We start from the raw sequence: 19,751 nt of genomic DNA, 5'->3' as shown, positions 1-19,751 counted from the left end.
AGATCCGACTTCTTAAATCAATTTAATCAAAAAAATTAAATAAAACAATTAAAATTTAGCAAGTAAGAATTTAGATGGATTAAATTTTAATTCGCATTTTCGTCCATTTCAACTCAAGTAATTTCGCATTTTAATCTATTTCAGTCCAAGTAATTTTTGAGCTCATTAATATCCCTCCAATCAACTTATTTAATCCGTTCAAATTCAATCCAATCTGTCCTCACACAACTTTTCTTTCTCGCATTTCTTTCATTTTTTTTTTCAAATAAAGGTCTAATAGAGTTGCATTAGTACATTATCTTTCATTATCAATTTATCGTTTAGCATGAAGTTACATGATGTTTACGATTACTAATAAAGGAGGGGAGATGTTAACTTTGGCAACTAGGTATAGTAACTAAATTACTCCCAACTGTTCAATAAATTGATAATTAAAATTATTTTTTCATAAATAATCACTATGAGTTAGACTCAATCCTTTTTCAACAATAAAAAAAGACCCCATGTCTCCCCTTTTTTAACACCACGTTCACTGTCCTGACTAACATTTGAAATAGATGTTATTCTCCCTTCAAGACTAAGCCTAATTAGTAGCTTTTTTTATTGCTGGCATTTCATCCCCTGATGGTTGGTAGAGATGGGAATAAGAATATTTTATATAGAATTTGGGGTCTTAAGGTTCGAACTTCTTATTGTAATGAGTGAATTAGAATTATTTTCTTTCATACTTTATGAATGCAACATCAACAAATTCACTCATGATCAAATAACAATGTAAGATCTATGACCATATTATGCTAATTGTTCGTATTTCATTCCTCTGCCTGTAACAGCTAAAAGTATCAATTGAACTTGTAATCTTAAACAAGTCATGCCATTATATTTTTAAGACTATGAGCACAAGAAAGTAGAATGAAAATTTTAAGTTAACAAGTGTATAAATATAAAGAAGTACCATTTCAAATTAAAATTACTTAAATTTCTGTTGGCTTTATATGAATCCACCACAGGTCAAGGACCAAGTCCTTTGACTAAATACGATTGTTGGCAGTAAAATACAAATAAATAAGAACAACAAACATTAAAATTCATATGATTTTTATGTGAAAACTTCTTTTCTCAAGGGAGTAAAATCACGATCTGCCTCATAGTTTTTTCACCAACACAAATCCAATAAAACAAAAGCAATTTTTGATAACAGACTCCGACAATTCAAAGGTTAACCTCTTAACTTCATTTCCTTATAATAGGACAACGCTGAGCCAATGCTACAATACTACTATTGTATCCTACAATCAATAATACTTAGTTGACCACCACCGTGCTAACTTTAGCCCACTCTATCAACTACATACCTCTAGTTGACATAACTATGACTAACTCTAGCTCATATTTTCACCATGGTTAACTCTATCCTAGAACTCAAATTTATGGGATAAGAGAGAAAGATAAAACACCTACACAAGGTTCTAAAAAATAAGGAGCAGGTTTACAATGAAGAGCAAAAGACAAAGACTCAACAACCTAGCCACAGAGACATGTTTGATTGTAGCAAACTAATCCCTTGATTGTTGAAGCTTTGTCTTATTGAACACCTTAAAACTTTGCAGAGACAATATGAACATTTGATTTTGCAAAGCTTAGGTTTTCTTTCTCTTAGTATGCTGAAAATATATGGAGAATGAGAGAAGTGAAAACCTTTATTGTTTGACAATAAAGGAGAACTGCATCAGCTATTCTGCTATGCTACTTGCAGTGTTACATTTCTGTAACATCGACAACAACTTTATAGTTGTGGACAACCGTGAGAGTTGACTAATACAGATTGTCCTAGTGTATGCCTGGTCCCCTCGTTTGATCTCAATGAAATAAGATCATTCTAAGTGATATTTCTCCTTGAATGATCATTCAATTGTACACCATGTTCTTATTCTCCTTGAGATTTTTATTTAGTTGTTCCCCCCGAGATTGGCCTGGTGTGTGTTTTCGTCACTAATTTAATCCCTCGGTAGGTTTGTCAAATCATCAAACTAGTTTAAAATTTATAGAAAAATGCACTACAGATTCACATAAACCAAGAATACTTATAAAGTAATGGAATATATGAGAGGAAAGGTGCGTACTTGGTCCGCCATTGCAATATGTAACTGAAGATGAACTAGATTGAGTCCTCCTCTACTTTGTTTATGATGGCTGGAAGCCTATGGAAATACGTCTTATGTTAAAGCCAAGAGGGGAACATAGCCTTATATTTATAGGCTTAAAAGTCTTAACCTAGTGCATCCCTCATTATGGGCTCACAGGTTTACTACAGGCCTATACTATTGTCAGACCACACCAATAATATGAAATGGATACAAGCCCATATGGAATCCGCATGAATACACGACCTGTGTCTTGTCCACTAACTAATAACATCAACCCGTTTTACTTTAACGTAAAAAAAATTAGTGTTAAATTCACATAAGATAAATAATTCTAATATTCTCCCTCTTGGACAACGTTAACTTTTAAAGAAATTTTTTTGAAAAACTTATTTTTATGAAAATGACTCTCGGGCTGAATAGATAGTGATCATAAATATTTAGTGGTGGAATGACATCTCCAACATAGTCCAGTTAAGCAAAATCACCACTGTTGAACTGCAATAGCACTTGCATCAACCAACGACACAAGACCAGTCCACAATTAATAACATTAAAGTTTTGTAGACATGAATCAAATGGTGTGGTAGTGTAGCAAGAAATAGCTAACATGAACTCCAAATCGAGGCTATTTCATTGTTAGTCCTTCAAACGATTTTTCATATCAATATGTATGCTTAAAATCAACGTACGTATCATAGAAAAACTATCACCTTAATTTTCTGCTACAACATGTGTGAGCACTATAACAACATGTGCTCCACCAAAAATTCTTGAGTTTCAAGGTTCAACATGTGCAACATATTACATGATGCAACAACCAAAAAAATCTACAAGGTAGAATGATATACCATATATATCTAAAAAAAAGATCTAATAAAAAAACAATATGATCTTATCTATATGAGATATAGCCAATACGTAAGGCAAAAAGGCTTAATATAATAAAACAATATTAAAGTGTGGACAATTATAATGAACAATATAAATGATAGCAAAATCTACCATAACATAAATGTCAATTCAAAAGATAATATCACCATAAGCCCGAAACAATAAGGTAAATAGTCTAATGACAAATGAATAATAATATTAAATGCTTCCACTAATCCAACAAATCAAATGACTCAACAACACCCATATTTTGAAGGGTTATATATCTTTACCTCCGCAGGACATCCCCAAATTCAAAAAATGATTTAAACTGAATTTTCTATTGGTCCACAATTCAAAAGGAATTTTAGGGACTGACTTGAAAGGGACACGATTAAGAATGTACATGTATGTTTTAATAGATTCACCTAGAGGAACTCAGGTAAGTTAGATCTACTCATCATACTTCTCATCATATTTTTTAACGTGCAATTTAACCTTTCGGCTACACCATTTTGATCAGGACTTCCAGGCATGGTGTACTGGGTAACTATGCTACAATTTTGTAGATTGTACAATTTGGCAAAGGATCCCATCTGTTTCCCAGTCTCAGTGTATCTATCATAGCACTCTCCCTACGGTCAGACATCACTATCTTAATGACCTTTTTCAGTTGTTTCTTTACTTTAGTTTTAAACACTTTGGACATTTCAAGATAATCTATTTTTTCTTTAATAAGAAAAACATAACCATATCGAGAAAAGGCATCAATGAAGATGAAAAATAACTTGAACCACATATTGTAGTAGAATATGAACCACTTCTGTCTATTGAATGATTTTCAACAAATCAGAACTACGAATAGTATCTTTTTTTCTTATTTTAGTCAGTTTTCCTCTAATGCAATCAATACATGTTTCTATGTTCCCAAAATAAAGAAAAAGTAAAATATTAGATTTAACCAATCTATCAACTCTATCTTTAGAGATATGACCTAAATGCCTATGCCATAATATGCTCGATTTTTTATTTAAAATTGATCGTTTAGACCTAACAATTTCAAAACTAAAAGAGTTGTATTCAAAATCAGAAGTCAAGGAAAATATAAATAAACTATGATATAGGATTTCATGAACAACAACTCGGAAATTCAAAAGCAAATTATTTTTTTATTAAAAAATTAAAATCTTAATCAAATTTATCTAAAACTGGTATAGAAATCAAATTATGTCTATAGGATGGTACATAAAGAGTGTTTTCAAGAACAAGCTTATAGCCAGTTTCTAAGTCTATAACTACAATTCCTATGAACTCTACTTCAACTTGGACATCTGTAGCGACTCTAATTCTTGACTCCATTTTCTTTTGCTTTCTTTTATTTTTGAACCCCCACAAGAAAATGGCAACATGAGCAGTAGCTCTACTATCAAATCACCAAGACTTAATGGAGACATCTACAAAGTGTGACTCAAAACAAATAAGAGCTAGATAATTTTCTTCTTTTAACTTCTTTTTTATCCAAGAATGAAATTTGGTGTAATCTCTTTTCTTATGACCAGGTTTATTACAAAAGAAACAATTATTATTTTTCTTAAAAATCTTGTTATTGGTTCCAGGATAATCAGTTTAATCTTTACCATGCCTTTTGTTGTCCTGACCTTTGTTAAAAGTATGATTATTAGATCATTCAAACTTCCCAGGTTCTTTGCTAGAGCTTCCTTTAGAATTATGGGAAGCTAACATGGCAACCTTACCCTTTTCCTTTTTAATTTTTTCCTCTTCAACAACATATTTGGTGATGAGATCATTGATTGATCAAGATTCATCCTGAGTATTATAGGCAGTTTTCATTTGGCTAAACTCAGCAGGCAAAGAGTTAGGAGTAGAGTGAACAATGTAAGTATCAGAAGAGTTGTTTCAAAAGTTGTTAGTTTGGACTGAATATGGACCATTTTGAGTATGTAATCTCTAACAGCCCTAGTAAAGTCGTACCTCATTCCTACAAGTTTATTTATTGTATTTTCAGTCTCAGACTACTTGAATACAATATACCTTTCTTTCACTTGGACAAGAAACTTTTTGGCATTGGTAGTTTCAGGCAAGCCACTTTTGAGGTGCTCATCAATTGACCTCCTAAAGGCAAGGATGCATAGCCTATTAGATCTCTTTCACTTAGCATAAAATTCTTTTTCAGCAGCTGTATCAGTGAGCGCTGGAGGCTCTTTATCTTGCAAGGCTTGATCTATGTCAGTCATGCCCAAAGCAAATTCAAGATCATCTTTCCATCGTTTAAAATTAGAGCCCGACAGAATCACAACTTCAACATTGTTATTGTTCAAATAAATGATAACTTTTCACAATATAACATGAATGAATTTATCAAAATAGCAAGGCATAAGAATTATAATCTTATCACAACGATGAGTGTCGCAGCATCAACAAGTAGCTCCCTTTGGATAGGACAAGAAAATATTTTCAATATTAGAAACCTATCTCTTTGGGGCAAATAAATTTACTAAAATTAAAATATTTTCACATAATGAGGCTCATCACAATACTAATTTAAAACACACACTAAATCTCCTTTGGACAGACCATTGTATGTTCTAACTTAGTGATATCCCTAGAAATGGTTTAAACAAGTCTCATAAAGCAAAGCAAACAGATCACTTTGACGTACACTTTTTACCTCAATTTACAAAATAAATTCAATCTCAGGAATTCAACATGTCATTGTTTTTCTCATACGACACAATAAGTGTGGGCATAATAATTTTTGAGGTATATTAATAGAAGCTATTCGTGATTATCTTATGAATTTATTTATTCTCAAATATCTTGTAAATTGAAAACTAGTCTTTGTCTATTTGTTACTTCTCATGTAAATATTGAAAAATTTTATATAACAAATTTTAAGCCAACTTGCTATGTCGTGAACTTTGAGACAATCAATATAAAATAAAGAATTATTTGATCTTTCAAGATAGTGAAAAACTTTTGAAATAATTTTAATTTGCAAATACTATCAATACACTTTAAAACATATTTAGACACTTTTGACAAGGTATAAAGCAGCGAAAAACTGTCAATGAAGACAATCAATTTTTTTTAATATGAAATAAAGTAGTGTGCAGCAATCGAAACAAAGGTAGCAGCCAAAAGAAAAAGAAAAATCGTTTCAGATTTACGTTTAAGACAGAGTGCATCACGATCAATATTTTCAATTATTTTTCTCATGAATTGAGTAATAAGGTTCAAAATTTATGTGAAAAGCTCTGATACGAAGTGTTAAAATTTATAGAGAAACACAACACAAATTCACATAAACCAAGAACACCTATAAAGTAACGGAATATGCGAGAGGAAAGATGCGTACCTTTGTCCCCCATTACAACACGTAATTGAAGACGAACTAGGCTGAGTCTTCCTCTCCTTTATTTATGATGGCTGACAGCTTATGAGAATACTTCTTATGTTAAAGTCAGGAGAAGGACCTAACCTTATTTTTATAGGCTTAAAAGCCTTAACCTAGTTCATTCTCCATTATGGGCTCACAGGTTTACAACAGACCTACACTATTGTCAGACCATACCAATAACATGAAATGAACCACATGAAATTCACATGAATACACGGCCTGTGTCTTGTTCACCAACAAATAACATCAACCCGTTTTACTTACTTTAACATACAAAAAATTAATATTAAATCCATATAAAATAAATAATTCTAACAACTAAGCATAATACCATAGTGACTAGGCATCATTAGTTTCACTTTTATAAGTTAATTTAAGGCAATTCTAAAATCATACTTTTATATCCTATCAATTACGTACTCTATTATTTTCTCATGCATATTTGAATTGAAATTACCTACTATTTTCTCATATATCACTTATGAAATTAATTAATTATTTTCTTAGGTACTGTGCACCCACTTATGAAATTAATTAATTATTTTCTTAGGTACTGTGCACCCATAATATTATTCCACAATGAAATTTGTAAAAGTGAAACTCTATCAACGTATGTATGTGCTGGAGGGATGAGCTTCGATTTGACTGATTTATTTGTTGATTTACCTGGAAGTAATTTGTTGAAACTCTATAAACTATGATTCTGTTATGTCACTCTTTTCTTTTCTAATTTCGATAAATTGATCGATCCTAACGTCATTTATGAGGAGTCAGACGAAACCTCCTCCTCATGTAAAGATATCTCTGCCGTGTGAATCCATAAATTCTTGGGAAAATGCAAGTACATATCTTGGTGGTCTAGGGACTAGAAGACTAGAACGGTTCTGGAATTTGACAAATTTATGACCTTTACTTCTCTAATATTATGGGCTACACATAAATTTCAAAGCACAATCAACTTTTGAAATGTCCATGGAATTATCTTTTGATGGTATATAATCTTAACACCAAAGAATGCAAAAAGTTCAAGATTCTTCCTGGTTGACTTCCCTCTCCCCCTGCTATCAAGAATATGCAAAATTCTCATTGAATCAGTCAAATCTGAGACTTTTATCAACATGTTGACTAATAAATTATAAACATATGTAATGCATTAGACTAATTGTTCACACATGAGGATATTTTTTTTAGCCTTTCTGTTTGCAAATTATTAATTTCTCCGACTTGTTATTGCCTTTTCAATTTTATATTGAGCTATAGAATCAATCACTAATGTTTCTATTAGGATAAAAATTTATATATTATATTTTTAAAATACGGTCCTCATCTGAATCCTGCTAACATGAAATAGAATCCTGCTAACATGAAATATTTTTTGCATTGAGTTATTGTGTTATTTCCTTTTTTTGCACTTTTCAATTCAATTAGTGTGAAACCACGAATGTTGTTTGATGGTCTTTTACAAACCACTAGCTATAGTTTATTTTATAATATAAAGCAAAACAGAGAATGTTCCAACGCTATCTCTAAACTTAAATATAAATAATTAGGGTGTATTTGGTTGTTTGGAAAATATTTTTTGAATTATATTTTTTAATTTTCTTATGTTTGATTGACTTAAATGTTTTAGAAAATATTTTTCAAATCAACTTATTTTTTTTAAATCTAAGGAAAATGACTTCCTTTCAAATAGTAATAAAAACATTTTTCAAAACTCTCAACTTGAAATGTTCATACAACTTTCAAAATCACTCATCCGTATCCCGACATCCAATTTCTTACTATCCCCATCCAAAAAATATATTTAATTTTTTTTAGATATTTTAAATTTTTTTCTTATCTCATCCCCTACCCCGACCTCCTGCCTCTTATCAGGCGCCCTCCAAAAAAATATTTTGCTTTTTTTAAAAAAAATTCTAACTTTTTCTTACCCCACCCCCTATCCCCTCCTCTCTCAAGAAAAATAATATTTTAGAATTTATTTTTTTGAAAGAATTTTAATTTTTCCCCTTACCTCACTCTCACACCGTACCCCTCCCCCACTCCCTCCCCCAAAAAAGATTATTATTTTAATTTTTCTCAAGAAAATTACCTTATTCCTACCACCTATTCTGACTCCCCCCAGTACCAGCCCCTCTCTCCCTAAGAAAAAAAATTAATTTTTTAATTTATTTTTAAAAGAATTTTAATTTTTTTTTCTTATCCCCATGCTTATTCTATTTGTTCTCACTTTTTTTTGTTAAATATACAGATACTTTTAGAAAATATTTTTCTACTTGCATAACAGACACAAGAATAGAAGTAAGAAACAACTTATTTTCGTAGAAAATGTTTTCCTCCATATTGAACACATCCTAAAAAAGGTATTTTTTGAAGTCAAAAATTATTTTTATAAAAAATATTTTTTAATCTTTAGCTGAAAACTAAAATGTATTTTTTGAAAATATTTTTCATTCACCAAGCAGAAACTAGAAAATATTTAAATTTTTTTTTTTTAAATATTCCACTCACCAATTAAATATAAAAAAATAAATAAGAAATAAATTTCTTTTTCATAAAAAATATTTTCATCTGTACCAAACACACCCTTAGGATCATTTGGTATGAGGTACTAGAGTAAATAATCTCGGGATAAAATAATAGTCCCGGAATAAAAACTTTAATGCATCATTTGGTTGCTAATATTTGAAATAACTTATTTCGAAACTAATAAATAGTAGCAGGATAAGTTATCCCCACATTTGGTGGGATAACAATCCCATCATAATTTATACTTGGGATAAAACTATAAAATGACAAGTTCACCCCCAAACTCATTTCAAACAAATTTCTCCAATCTTCTTCATCTCCTCTTAGTTCTTCAATCTCTAATTATTGCTTTTGAAATTGAAAAAATATTATTGATATCTACTTAATTATCTAAAATGTGCTATTTATGACAAATTAAAAAGACAAAAATATTTTATTTTGGAACGAAGAAAATATATGACTAAGAAAAATTAACCTCTTATTAATTGAACTTTATATTTTTTTCATCCCATTACTTGTGAATTTTATAAACTTATATACTATTTTCTTATATAAAAGATCAAAATGCACAATTAACAAATTAAAAATCAAAATATGTTAGATTCATACATAATAAGGATCGAAACTAGGTATTATAATTTTTTATATATCTGACAAAATGTAGGTACTATAACTTTTTAAGTGTAAAAAAACGGAATTCAACATCAACTTTTTGTTTCAAGTGTTATTTTTGTGAATTAATAACACAAAAAGTTTTTACTACACAATGAAAAGATTAATTAAAGTAAGTAGATTTTATAATAATAATTACCATTCACTGGTAATCTGTAAAATATTTTAACAGCTATAAAGGCGTTGCCTAGTTTTAATACACATCATTTCACAACCGACTCCATTGTTCAATTACATATTTTAAATTAAATAATTTTTTAATCACTTGAAAATTGATATTGTATATATCAATTAGAATGAATTTTAATATTCTATATTATATGAGTGATATGTATTTAAATGAAGTGACATAAATAACTGATCTTTTTTTACTTTAACAAACTTAAGTTGAAAATTTTTATTTCAAACTAAATAAGATGTAGTAAGATTTTTTTTAAACACAGACGGTATAATCATGGGAAGGCACATGCAAAACAAATTAAAACTAAATAGGACAAAAGTTTTATTTTTAAAATACACATGATATAATCATGAAAATTCACATACACACAAAAAATAAGCTAAATAAAATGAAAGATTTATTTTTAAGAATAAATATTTAAAGCTTGAAAAGAAATATATATAAAAAAAGAAGTCAAATAAAATAGAAGGTATTTTGGTAATCAATTAATTTATTCTTAGAAATTATACCATGCATATTACTTTGAATACAACAAGCTAAACACTCAATAAAAAATAATCCCAATATAACTAATTCCAATATAACTTATCTTATCATAACCAATCTCAATACAACTATATTCCCAACCAAACCACCTCTTAGAATAATATACTACTACATTTGTACAGAAAAGTAGCGGTTTGGTTTCGTTTAGTTTTTTTTTTTTTTTTTTTAATTTTGTTAAAATTCAAATTCAAAGATAATAAAGTGACGAAATGTTACTAGGCAGATGAACGTGTGTCTGAGTCAGCACAACTAGTCAATCAATTTAACGTGTGTCGTGTTTTCGACTCCTAGTTGAGACTACAAAGCGTAAATTCACCACGTGCCAGGAAAATGGATAAAAGAAGCTAAATAGAAAATTAATAAAAATAATATTTAAGAGTTTTTGAGAAAATACTTTTTTAAAAAATAATAGTTTATTATTCAAGAAAATAGAGAGATTGATGAGGATATATTCACTGTATTGGTGTAGGATGTTTATGAAATGAAGGTTCGTATTTGAAGTGTTGTGATAAGAAGGTGCTACTAAACTTAAAGGCATGTTTTACATAGTAATGGTTAGACCAACTATATTGTATGTGGCAGAATATTGGCCTAGTTAAGAACTCACATGTAAAAGATTAGACGGGTGGAGATGAGAATGTTGCTATGGATATGTGGGTGTACAAGAAGAGATAAAATTAAAAATAAGGATATTCGAGATAATGTGAAAGTAACTTCTCTGGAAGACAAAATGCGAGAAATGGGGTTAAGATGCTTCAGGCATGCATGTGATGAAGAGATGGATGGATGCCGCAATGCAGAGGTGTGAGAGGATAGAGGTAGATCGAAGAAGTATTGGGGAGAGAAAATTAGTTGCATCTTATCGAGGACAAGATCTTATAGGAAGATGTGGAGGACATGTATTAGTTTACAAGGTTAGTAGGTAGGAGTGCGTCCATACTGATAGGTAGCAATGTATTGTCTTATTTTCCTTACGAGTAATCATAAGAATACCCTTGTAATTTCTTGTTCTTCAATTTTTTGTTCTATTTTTTGTTTTGTGTTGGTGTTTTTTAGTATTATTTTGTTATAATATTGTTTCGCTACTATCTGTTAGTTTTGTTTCTATTTATTGTCTTTTGTACTTTTATTAAGTCTTTTTTCTACATTATTTCTGTCTTGATGAAAAGGTCTATCCAAATATAATCTCCACACCTTTTATCTGTCTCTTGTCCTTTCATTTCTCATCCATCTGAAGCTCCATGTGCACTCTTCCATCATCTCGTCAAATAAAGTTCTTCTCTCTCCGCCAATTTTATTCATCTTTTAATCTACAATAGGTAAATCACAAAAAACCTTGCTTGTAAAGTTCTAGATTCAAGAGAAAGGAAAAAAGGCGCACCTCTTCCGTTTGCAGCGAATTTTGAAATTTTTAACAAAAAATCTTTCTAAGATAGTTTTTGATTTGTCTCATTCCCTAGTGAGAAAATATTCTGTTTTTCCTGAAGTAAAAAGGTCAAATTTAATTTTGACTGTTCCCTTGATGGAAAGACAAATTTTGGAGATCCTCTAATTAAACTTTTTTTACTCACTCAAGGACAACCCTCTTACATTATAGAATCATTGATCTTGACTTGCCTGACTCCCTTCATTGTCCTATTAATCCCTATGTTGAAGCCTAGGTTTAGCCAAATCTGATTTCTTCTACTCTAAAACTCTTTTACGAGCCCCCTATTCAACTTTTTATGCAATATTGAGTAGGAAACCCTTATTTTTTTGGTAAATGTAGTTTCTTGATTGTCCTTTCTTTAACGCCGTCTTTTGCATTCATTGCACTGGCTACTCTACCTCTTCTAAAAACCCTTGGCCCTTTAATTTTGATATGTCATTTGAACAAATAAAGCAACTTATTAACTAAGAATCCTTTTATAATCTGTCTTTCCAACTTGCTCTGAAAAATTTGCCTCTCAAGACTCATGTTATCTCTCACATTGTGTCCACCACATTTATTCCTCGTGCTGGATCTTACTCCACTTTCTTTCAATATCATACCTTGCTCACATATTGCATTTGTTCAAGAGAAAATATCAAATTGTCCTCTTTTATTCTAAACTATATGATCAGTGTTGTCTTGGATCTTTTTAGTCTTCTTTATGGTCTGATTATTAGTGATGTTCAAGCTACACCTCCACTCTAAAGATGATACAGTCTCTGTCAAATATAGTAACCCAACAAAGATTGGGGTTGAATTCCAAGAAAATACGTCAAATCATGGCTCTCAACTATTGTAATTAAAGGGCAGAACTGGAAAAATAAATGAAGTGGGGTTGAATAGCAATATCGAACTAGTAGCAAATATCAACTTCAGTTGTAATCAGTCGTAATTGAATACTAGGATTGTGTTCCTCCTGATTTCTCAATTTCGTAGGCTTATCGTGCTATGTTTAACCAACCTGATACCTTGCATGAAGAATCGATAAGTTATGTTCCATCTACAGTCTCTAGACGAGCAAACAGATTTCACCTTTTACCTTTTGAGTCTAAGGATGTCACCTTACTAACCCTTATCTTAATCCCAGTTAACTTTTATCTTTTGAGTCTCTAGTTATTAGATGAAATCTAACCATCTTACGTAGATAATACCTAGTAGCGTGGATCGACAGTTAAACTCTAAATTACTATTGTCATTATCTTTTCCTAGTTACTACTACTCTTTTGGAGTAAGTAACAATAATCTAGGCAGGATCCTAACGTTTACAACAGCTTGAATAACTATTAAAGTAAAGATAATGCATGCATGGGTATCGATTCCGAACAACAATAGAACTTTTTCTACTTCATCAATCCACTAGGGCTTCCACAATCCGAGCTAAGGATTTTAGTCACTCATACTTGTGAAATAATCGACAACATTCATGATTGAAAGCATAAGATGAAATCACAATAATAAGAAGTAAAAATCCAAAATCGTAACTGAATTAATCAACTGAAGTCAATATAAGAGAATTCCAAGATTAAAATCGAATCTCGAAATAAAAATATGTTTGTAAGTATTAAAAGTGTATAACTTCTACTAAAAAACATATAAGGGATATTTATAGTACATGAGAAAACCCTAAAACTAAAGCCCAAATAAAATAGGAGAAAAAAGGGTCGGTGGCTACTTGTGGTCACTACATGCGGCCTACAGTGTGGGCACATGAGGTATATGCGACCTGCAAGGTAGGCGCATGTAGTGACCGCATGTGCCCGGACCAAAATTTTTTGCAGGCTTAGCTCTTAGGATTTTGGACTTCTAACACATGCTTTGCCCATATGCGGTCCACATCTGCTACATGTGGTCCACATGTTGACTTGGCATATACCAAAAGTTATTTTTTCAGTTCTTTAATTTCTGCACATGCTTTGGTCATGAACAATCCGAAAAATTTTCCGAACATTAATAATTGCTCCCATAAGTAGCCAAAATCACCTTTTTCATCTTTTTCATGAACTTAGCATCTAAAATATGATTTCCTGTAAAGCATACCCAAAACACATCATATCTAACAAAACAACCTCAAAAACTTGCATATTTTCTTCTTTGTAAGCATCGAAAGTGCTATATTTCTATAGCACATTAACACCCTCCACTTAGAATGTTTGCATGTCCTCAGTCAACAAAATAAAACAAAATAAAACACTGATGCTTAACTAGGAGGATCTAAGTTATTCAAGGCAGTTAATCAACACTTTAAGCTTAAAATAAAACACCTCATCCAATCTTAGTTTTCAAAACCAACTGTGTTTAAACATGAAGCACAACAATGTGACACAATGGGATCAAGGTATGACATTACATTAGCAACAAACAACCACGCATATGTACAAGTTACACTACCTGAAACAAGCAAATAACTAGAAATATGACTCATGTGCCCTCACAATAAAGAAGTCTCACTTATTCATATAAAATAATACATGTCAATGTAGGGACAGTCAAGAGACACTCACACTTAGAAGAAAATTTCCAATCAATGTGTATCAACTACCATAGGCTTGCCCTTATTTTCTTTACCTTAGCATTCAGACAGTCGAGTTAGGATCACTATAGGACTTTTCTCAACTTGTAATGCAGGATTAAGGGGATGGTATGGTACATATGGACATATAAAGTGACTAAGCCTCCTTGGCAGTACACTAAATTTGGGGTCTTACTTACTAGCCAATTTTTTTTTATTCCTCCCTTATTTCTCTCTTTTTATTCTTTATTGCACATTCAGGTTAGGTATAGTCTTTTATTCTTTTTAGCACAAGAAACTAATGAGAAGAGGGCAACAGAAGAAGCTCAGTGGATAGCTCGTGAGGCAAAGTTAGCTAAACAGAGACAAGCAGCAGACTGTCGAGCAACACTAGTATTAAGATATGAGTGTTGTTCGGCAGTCTGCTGCTTGTCTCTGTTTAGCTAACTCTGCCTCACGAGCTATACGCTGAGCTTCTTTCGTTGCCCTCCTCTCATTTGTTTCTTGTGCTAAAAACACCCTTATCTATTGATTAATAATATCCTGAACTACTTCAGGAGGAGGGGGAGGCACATTATCATGAACTCCTTCAGGAATATCATCTTTTTTCAATTTTGTTATCCTAATAGGTGTTTGTAGGACCCTCTCTTGATTCTGATTCACTGGGAGTAAGAGATCACCTCTACTTCATGTGCTAGGTATACACTGACGTATGCACAACTAAGAACAAAACAAAAAAAAAACCTAAAAATGGCAACAACTTTAATTCATAAATCAACACCATATTCCCCGGCAACAACACCAAAATTTAGTGACATCCAAGCTACACCTCTTTTTGAAGATAATACGGTCGCTGCCAAATATAGTAACCCAACAAAGGTTGGGGTCAAATCCCAAGGAAATACATGAAATCGTGGCTCTCATATATTGTAACTAATGAGCAGAACTAGAAAAATAAATGGGGATTTTGAATATCGATATCAAACTAGTAGAAAATATCAACTTCGATTGTAATCAGTCGTAAGTGAATACTAGGATTGTGTTCCCCCTGGCTTCTCAACTTCATAGGCTTATCGTCCTATGTTGAACCAACCCGATACCTTGCACGTAGAATAAATAAGTTATGTACCATCTACAGTCTTTTGGACGAGCAGACAAATTTCACCCTTTACTTTTTGAGTTTCAGGATATCGCCTTACTAACCCTTATCTTGATCCCAGCTAACTATTATATTTTGAGTCTCTAGTTATTAGCTGAAATCTAATCATCTTACGTAGATAATACCTAGTAGCGTGGATCGACAGTTAAATTCCAAATTACTATTTTTATTATTTTTTTCTAGTCACTACTCCTATTTTAGAGGAAGTAGCAATAATCTAGTCGGGATCTAAATGTTTGAAACTAGTAGAATAACTATTAAAGTGAAGATAATACAATGCATGAATGGGAATCGATTTTGAACAATAATAGCACTTCCCCTATTTTGTCAATTTGCCAGGGTTTCCATGACCCTAGCTAAGGATTTTAGCCACTCGTACTTGTAAAATAATCAACAACTTTCATTATTGAAAGCATAATATGAAATCACAATAATAAGAAGTAAAAATCCAAAATCGTAACTGAATTAATCAACTGAAGTCAATACAAGAGGAATCCAAGATTATAGTTGAATCTCGAAATCAAATTATGTTTGAAAGTATCAAGAGCACGTAAGTTCTACTAAAAACACCTGAGGGGTATTTATAGTACATGAGGAAACCCTAAATCCAAAACCTGAATGAAATAGAAGAAAAAAAGATTGGTGGTCACTTGTGGTCGTTAATGCTACATGCATCCTGTAGGGCGGGCGCATGTAGCGCCCGTTTGTGCTCGGACCAAAATTTCCTATATTTTTAGCTCTCGGGAATTTAGACTTCTGACATATGCTTTACCCACATGAGGTCCACATGTGCTACATGCGGTCCGCATATTTACTTGGCATGTATCGGAAGTTATTTTTTTAGTTCTTCTTCAATTTCCGTACATGCTTTGGGCATGAACAATCCAAAAAGTGTCTCAAACATCCATAATTTCTCCCATAAGTAGTCAAAATTACCTTTTTCATCCTTTTCACGAACTTAGCATCCAAAATATTATTTCCTACAAAACATACCCAGAAACTTGCATATTGTCCTTATTGTAAGCGTCAAAAGTGCTATATTTCTATAGCACATCAATTATCACTTGTATTCTGGAACCAATAACATCCTTAACGATTTAACAGTGCTATAACTTGCTTGATTTTGTTAGTATGTTTTATGTCCTAACTGATGGAGCTTGGGATTTAAAAACTGATATTGGTCTTCTTTGTAATCCTATTCCCTCCAAATATATAGGCTCTCCTTCTACTGATCTTAGTCCTTCAACTCCCTCTTGTGAGGCTTTTTTCTGATTGGCTGATGTTAACACCTTATTTTTGCCCTGCACAACTAGATTTAATTCTGAGCTGTTTTGATTTTAAATAAAATTATAATATTTATTCTATTCGGATAATAATTTTTTAAAATATGTATCTGAGTTAGTTTTGCTATTTTAAGTAGTGATTATACATTTTCGAATTTGTATATACAAGATCGCATAATTATTGTTACTTAAATAACTATTTTATCAAAAACCCGCTCTTAATCAACACTCATTTCGAAAAATAAGTTCAAATAGGAAAAATTTGATCTAAATACAATTTGTTCCATAAAAATAACTTATTTCAAAAATATTTATTTAATTTTATTAAATCAAGAAACTCGAGATCAAATTGGTTATTAATTTGTTTTGAATTTTGATTTATTATAACCAATTTGTTGAATTTGGCCGTAATTGAAATCAATTTGGCTACAATTGCAATGTAATTGGTCAATTAATCTATCATTTTGGTTAAAATTATAATAAATTGGCTGAAATTCTAACAGATCAGGCTATTCAAATTGGCCTAAGTCTTAACCTTATTTTCTAACATTAACAAACCCATTCCCTTTTAATTGGTCTATCCTAGCCCACTCCAACAAAGCTAATCCACTCTAGCCCATCCTTTATTTCTCCTTTTCTTAACCCGATACTAAGAACATACAACAATAATATCGTACAACCTCAACATCGACAAGAACAATAACAACAACAATAGCAACCCAAAGAACCCTAGAAATCGACAGCAATTCCCCCCTCCATTTCAATTAATTTCCCTTTTTTTTATCTTTTTTCGTACTGGTCACGTGATTAGCATGATATTAGTACCATAATTTCTTCTAGAATAGTGACGTGGAACCTCTTTACTCGTCCTCATTCATACACATCTTGAGGATTCAAATTATCACTTGAATTTGTCATGATATAGCACAGATTCAGCTCCTCAAACCTTATGTAATACCCTACAATCTCCTAGTAAAGTTTTCAACTTTGATTATATGTTTAAAGACCCCACATTGATATTCTTAAACCATAGTTAAGTGTCATGCTCATTCACCTTGTTTGTGGAGTATATTCAATGTTATTATGGCCATAGGAAGCACTTAGAGCAAAGTTGAGTTGAGAACATTTGTATTGGTTGAGTTTTAGTATTAGATCCTACAAGGGTCAACTTTAAATGAGTGTAACTTGTATAATATGTTTTAGAGATCAAGATCCACCCAATGAAAGATCTTTGAGTCTTCATTCGTTAACACATCAGATTGCACCTTCATCTAATATTGGAGTAGAACGTTATGCTCATTTTACCTAGGACTTTCTGTCTTCTAGAAAGTGACGACTTAAGTTGATGAGCTGTCAACTAGGTGATTAGCTGTCAACTTAGTCGTCAACCTTAATTAGGAAATACCTTAAATTATTTAGACAAGGTGACGACTAAGTTGACAAGCTGTCAACTGATTCGTCAATCTTAACTTTCATCATTGTGCCCAAAATCTTTAATTTTTTCAATTGAATTTATGAGATTTCAATTAGGGTTCATACCCAACTTCTATGTTTTAGAAATTACGACACTATTATGTGATTTAAAGTTCAGTTAGCACAAAAATTTATCTTTACTCATGTTTTTACTTACATGATTGTTATTATGAGATAAATTTTAGTATTTTGACATGAATTTCCATGAGATAATAAATAAATATGATTTTCATCATTATTCAGTCAGTTTATAAATAAGAGCATATGAATTTATCATAATTTTCTCAATTTACAAGAAGTTCAGATTTACTATTTCAGATTACTACAGTATGGTTCAGATTTCAGTTTTGATCTTATGATCTCAAACACGACATGAAATTCACACAGTTATTTATGAGTATGATTTAATAACCGAAGCATAATTGATTTTCAGATCTATAAACTCATATGCTTATTTTAAGGTGAATATAATCAGTATAAGCATATAGTATGTATATATATATGTGTGTGTGTTTGTATATATACATATGTATGTTTGTATTTATATATTTGGAGTAGTATTTAGCATCGATAGGAAAATGTGGATTCAACGTATCCTATTTCTCAGAAACACCATGCCACTGTAGGTTTAGGGGCCTCGCTAGAGAGCGCCCCCTTTTTCCAATATGGGCTCAGTTTAGTGATCACTCCAGTTTTAGTTCAGGTTCTATTTTGATGGCAAGGGAAAAATAGCCCCCCTCAACGTAGGTCAGACGTTGGACTCTATGCTAGCTAACATGATACAAAAAAGATAATTTTTTTGAAACTAAGTGTGGTAACTCACCCAACTTCTCAGATTATATTTGGTATTCATGTTTTAAGATATCTCAGTCTTAAATTTATTTCATCATTTTTGTGAGTCTACTTACACTTAACATGAATGTATTAAGATTACACATTGATTTCATTTTACTTATGCGTTAACCCCCACATACTCAAATTTTAGAAGTACTGACCATATATATGTCTATGTGCTATATTGTTTCATAATATGTGTTTTGGTGTTAGTCCTTTAAAGCACGATTAACCGTAGACATCATTTCCTACATTCAGACAGTTGGTGAGTCCTCATAGTTCGAGGGCCAAGTTATGATAATTCTAGATGGTTTTTCAGTTATTTTAGTTATTGAGATTTTAGTTTGGGTCAACTGGGGTCTATCCCAGTGGCTCTTCAGTCATTAGTTTAGAGGCTTGTCAAGACTAGTCAGACTAAATGTTCTTATAGTTTTTTTATTTATATGAGAGACATTGAGTTACAGTGTTTTGGTTAACATTATCTATCTTTGTGAAATCAGTTTATAAAAAAAAATTCTTCAGTATTCACTCATGTTTAAGTTTATATTTTATGAAATTTAGTGCTGAGCAGATATCATGGGTTAGCTTGGGCTATTCGTAGTATTAAGCATCGTGTGACATCTAGGAAATACTTTTGGGGCGTTACAAACTTGTATCAA

This window comes from Capsicum annuum, chromosome 12 (assembly GCF_002878395.1).
Source record: "Capsicum annuum cultivar UCD-10X-F1 chromosome 12, UCD10Xv1.1, whole genome shotgun sequence".
Lineage (NCBI taxonomy): Eukaryota > Viridiplantae > Streptophyta > Magnoliopsida > Solanales > Solanaceae > Capsicum > Capsicum annuum.
Note: the sequence above shows the minus strand (reverse complement) of the source record.